Genomic DNA, 5,913 nt, shown 5'->3' on the forward strand with positions numbered 1-5,913 from the left:
AGTTTGTTTGCCCTTAACCGACCGACCCACTTTTTACCCCCCCGACTCAAAAAAGTTTTATTGCGATTTCTGAAAACTTTTTTTTTTCGTATTCGCCGATCATAAAAGAGCCGACTGCAATATTTATTCGTGCACGTTATCCCTGTCCATTCTTATCGCCCCTGACCGATCTAGGTCGCTGCGATGGTCGGAATTTCATATGCCCCGATAGACAATCCCAGAATCCATAAATTGACTGCCGCCACATTGACTATTACGTCACCCGCTATTAAAACGGTACTGAAGAATTCGGGAGATTACAACGTTATCATAGTGTACACCCGCTTTATTCCAATAAACAGTACTTAAAGACCGATGGTGGCTTTTTGTATTGAATAGTACATATCTTTGTTTGCCTTAACAGTTACCATTTCGTTTTTAATATTTCCCTTGTAAGTGTCATTTTAAAGGTAATTAACACATCTATAGCCGAAATGAAGTTTGTGATTCTAAAATTGGTCCGGAAATATTTATTAGCGGAACTCTTTAAGATTTCAGGTATAGTTGTTTTTAAATTAAAATTATGTATCTAGTTAAGTCTAAAACTAAAGTGGTTTTTAGCAATCTTTTATTTAAAAATCGCTCTCAAGCTAATACAAAAATATCTAGCCGGAAATGAATTTTGTAATTTTAAATGAACAAGTACCGCAGTTATTCGTTTGCAAAACTGTGTAAGATGTCAGGACATGTCATACTTTTTTATTGAAAAGGACATATCAGCTTTTGTCTATAACTTTCTTATTTTTTATTTAAATAACGTTTTACATGTAAAATCAAAGTTTATTGCCTTAAATAAACGTTGTTTGTGCTGTTCTCAATATTTACTTAACTGATTTAATTATTTATTTAATTTTCTTAATAACATCATAATTCACGATTGAAATGTTCTACATGAACAATAATGAGCCATAAATAAACTTAAATAGTTCCACTTGTGTTCTCTAGATTTCTCTTAACGTATGTCTTTATTAAATATTCATGCCAGGGACCTACACAAACAGGTCCATATCCATGCTGTGTTAATATGTGTTGAAATATGTTTAAAAGTACGCCGGAGTATGGCCGGGTGCCTTAAAGCGTATTCTCCGTACCCGGGGTACATGGTAGTATACTTCAGAGTACCCGGGGTACTTTTAAGTACCTAAGCCTACAATTACCAATTAAGCAAAAAATGTTGGCAGGTGAAAGCTAGATTATCTAGAGGTTATAGAGCACATAAGTACAAAGTTTTCGTATACACTTCAACACCGTTATTTCGAAGTCGTCGGGACCGTTAAAAAAACTTCGGATTAACGATAATTCGAAATAAACATTTGACAGAAGACTTTTTTGATTCTGTTAAAATAGAACGTTGCTAACATAAAAGCGTAAACTAGTCATATAGCAAAAGATTTCCACTTGTAACAAACGGAGGAATAAAAAGATTCTTGTTCTTGTTTTTATTTTTGTCTAATTACAGAACATATAAAATATAACGAATAGCACAAATTATCAGACATACAAACATATGAATACATTTTCGGAAATGAATTAACTTTTTTTTACCAATACGCAATGTCTCTCTGAACACCAGCTTTCGCACAGACGACAAAGGTGTAATTATCGGCATTTGACGAGCCACGACAAAGGTGTGAAATTACGCTCAGTATTTTGCAGTTTGACTTCGGATTAAAGATTGATAATAAGGTGCGAATTATAGTGTTGGGACCGACTGAATCGCTTGGAAATAACGATTTCTTCGGTTTTACGAAGTTCGGATTAACAATGAAATTTTACATTAAACAAAGAAGAACCAAAATCGGGACCCGAATAATACTTCGAAATAACGGTGACTTCGGCTTATCGGTGTTCGAAATAACGGTGTTGAAGTGTAGTTAGTCCATAAGAAAGTTTCACTAACAAAGCCAAACATGATGGTAGGTAGGTCGACTAAACGTTAGTTTTGTTTTCTAAATTTTTCTTTTACGATTGAGTACCCTTAATAAGAATATGCCATGACATGCAGAAATCTTCCCACTCTGTATGTAACATTATATTTATATGGTTTTGGTCAATTTGAAGTCAGTTAAGTAAAGTTGATCGATTGTTTTCTTTTATGTTATAGTTATTTTAGTGAATATGATCGAAAACTAATATTACAATACCGAAAATCAGGATGTGGTTCTTACAAACACGTATGGACGTTAGTGCAATTGGGTTGGTGAAAACAAACAACTTTTTTACGCCTTTTTTGTAAATTAGGCAGGTTCGAGGATCTGACTGTCAGCAATATCTGACATTAAACAATTCTTGGTGGTTTTTAGATTATGTTATATGGGTATTCGTTATATTCACGGACATACGAACATCGGCTTTAACTACGGGCGGCCAAGATCTACGCTGTCCGCTATAATGTCACCTAAGGTTTCGTGGTCTCATTACCGGATTGGGTATCGCCTATCCAGACTGCGCAAATGTGCAGGCAGGTCTGAAGCTACGCTGGTCGCATATGGCATAAGACCAATTTTCGCATGACGCGAGTCAATTAAGTTAATTTGATTCATTAATTATTGTAAACTCTTACTTGAATGCATTTCGAGTGAATAATTTATAAAAAGGTAATAATGTGTACGTCAAGTAATTTCTTATATTTTTTTAATAAATGTGTGAATTTACAAATTAACCATGTATATAACTGAGTAAAATGATAAATGTTATGACCATCATTTCGTTGTCGTTCGCGGTGGGTTAAGTACGTTTTATTAAAACATGTGTATACCAACTTCTAGTAATTTGCAATATGGACACTTCTTGTTGGCAGGAAAACGTTTTTGAATAACGATATAAACACTCAGCATCGTGCAGTTTATCCGTCTGCAAACTATTCCAAAACCAATCTAAAAATACACCATTCGTGGAAAAAGAACAGTGAGTCAGTGAGTCATGAATTAAGGACAATAATGTTGTTATTGTTTCAGCAAGCGACGGTTTCCGTTTTTTAGTGGCCGCCGCATAAAACGGATATGATACATCTGTATATATTAAAGGGGCTTGTTTACTGATTTTTGACCTGGTTTGAAGTTTGTAATTAAATGCTTTAAATTGATAAATGGAAACATCGGAACTAAAGAGCTCCAGTATAAAACAAAAATCCTTACCTGGACCCGAACCACTGACACTTGGAGTAAACGTCTAGCGCATTAACCACTCCTTCATCCATGCTGATATAATTCATGGCATATTTTATACTTTGTATAAGCATTCCTCGTAATGTCACAAAATATAACGATATCAATTCAACTTTCCAAATTATTTAATCGTATCGCGTTTGTAACTCTTTATAAATTTCAGGTTTTAAAATCGCCAAAAGATGCATATAATGGATATTTAAGGGCATCATAAATGTTCAGTACGAGAGGTGCCCAATTTCATGACGAACAAAACAAAAATATGAATAATTTATAATCTAAATACATTTTTTTTTTTGTAACAAATGCTCAATATGAGATTCATGGCAATTGTAACTTATCCTGCAACGCTTTGGCCAAGATTTCAACGTCTAGCTGATGGTTGTTTGTTCCAATTTGCGCCATTCGTCCTTCAGAGCTCTTTTTAGACCAGAAAGTGAGTTTACGTGTCGATTCTGTAAGCGTCGTATTAGTATCCCCATATACCAAAATCCATTTTGGCCGCATCTAGAGACTTAAGTCCATTCTTCGGGTGTTATGAACTTAATGTTTTGATATTTTTTTTAGAAAACAGTGTTTAAAATTATGGCTAGATGCACTTTCCTGATGGAAAGTCATGACGTGTTTATCCACCGGAAAGAGTCTCGGTACATCATTTCGTATAAATTGTTTCAGAACTTTATTGATATAGTATTCTGAGTTTACCTTGGTCTCTTTGGGAATTATTCTGATCACTGATTTACCTCTGGACGATAAAGCAGCACACGCCATGAAGCCTAGGGCAAACGCATCACGTTTTACAAACTTCAGTTTATCGCCAACGTTTTCTCCCATTCTGACATAACATACACTTTTTCTTCCATAACTTCCACCAAGATAAAACATCGCTCGTCAGATGTAACAAAATCTCTCCACTTGCCACATTTAAGCTTTAAACATATAGCTTCCAAGACCTGGCCCTGCGCTTCTGAATCTGTGCCATGTTGAGCTGATGAGACTTGAACTTTTTCCGTAGTTTTACTTTCACAACATGCCTAGTGATGGAGTATACTGTTTCCTTGAACATTCCTGTGTCCAATGCCTTTTTTCTCTGGATCGGCGGATTGATTTTAGAGATCCACCGACAAATTTTGCATACGACGTCAGGCGTGACCTTATATGGACGTCTACTTGAAGTTGAATGTGTAGCACCACCAGGCGTTGTTCTGCGCTATACAGTAGCGTCATGTCGAATATTCCGAATACTTCCCAAAGAAAGAGCATGGTCCATTATTTTAATTCATTTGAATGCTTCTGTAACTGCATTTGCATCTCAAAAGGCCTAAAACAATGCCCTTCACAGCTTCACTAATGTTCTTATAAGGCATGTTAAATTATATTGCATGTTCATTGAAGTATAGTATTTAACACATCTGCTAACACAACAATTGTTCGAGAAAACCGTGGATGTACTTGAAAAAAACACGGGTTCCTTTTGTTCATTTTGAAGGCAACTCTCGTATTACTGTTTTCTTTTAAAAAACAAACAACTACAACGAACATTTCCAAATCTGAAACATTTTATGTTTCTTTTTTTTTCAATTTATCACAACGTGAACAGGTCCCTTTAAAATGGTCCGGAGTCCAAACAGATGTTTCTTCATGTACAACCTATTTATTTTTACTTACATCTATTTTTGCTGAGGCCCTTACACCGCTAACAAAGTATCCGCACTTATTTCTCTTTTCACGAAAATGTATATGTTTGACTATAACTTTAGTCGTACTGAACAGTTCAATATGAATGTATTTACCCAAATGAAAACTCGCAAATGACATAAGAACACTCAGCAAATACGTAATTGCGGGATCTGTAGCTTGCAGCATTTAATTTTTTGGGATGATTTGGATATATTTCTTGGACCCGACGAGCAGTATGGGAACACTCATGTTTTAAATTGCTTTCATTTTAACGAAGTATATGTTTCTTAAATTGTCCATCGTTTACTTACTTCCGCAAGTCACTTAGCTAAGTTAGAATTTTTTTTTTTTAATTTTTCACCATTTCGAGAACAGGGCCGAGGCCTTTCAGATTGGGAAAAGTCGCGTCGTTTTTTTACTTAAAAAGTGAAATTGGTGTTGTATTTTGTTTGCTTACAAATTTTAATAAAAGTCACCAAGTGAATGAAAAGTTTGAATCACTCACAGTAAAATGTTTCAGTGTAATGTGATATCTTAGAACCCGTATAAAATATCTAGCATATACTTTCATTTGAATCGGCTTTTAAGTTCTTTACATTCTATAAATTATCCTTATACCCAGTATTCATTCCATGAAAATTACTGCACTCTCGAACACAAACCCACACAAACCCATAGGTAGATATCAATTCCATTTTGTGCAAAAAGCTAATGTACACTAAACAGCACCCGCTTTTAATCACATATTTTAAAATAAAGACAAAAATAATGAAAATTATGATGAATGTGCAAATTTTTGTTTAACATTATAACTTGAAAACCTGTAATCACAAATTAATTCTGTTAAAATCTATTCAAAAATATACTAAATTACAGGCATTTAAACACATACGAAGGGTACCGCACAAGCTTATCTGGGACGACACTTCACGCACATTCAATAAAACCATTTCATAGAGCGCGGTTTCTACACATGTACGGGCCGCTTTATAGCAATCGCAATTTGTTCAAGTACCACTTGTCATTT

Source organism: Dreissena polymorpha, chromosome 7, assembly GCF_020536995.1.
Source record: "Dreissena polymorpha isolate Duluth1 chromosome 7, UMN_Dpol_1.0, whole genome shotgun sequence".
Lineage (NCBI taxonomy): Eukaryota > Metazoa > Mollusca > Bivalvia > Myida > Dreissenidae > Dreissena > Dreissena polymorpha.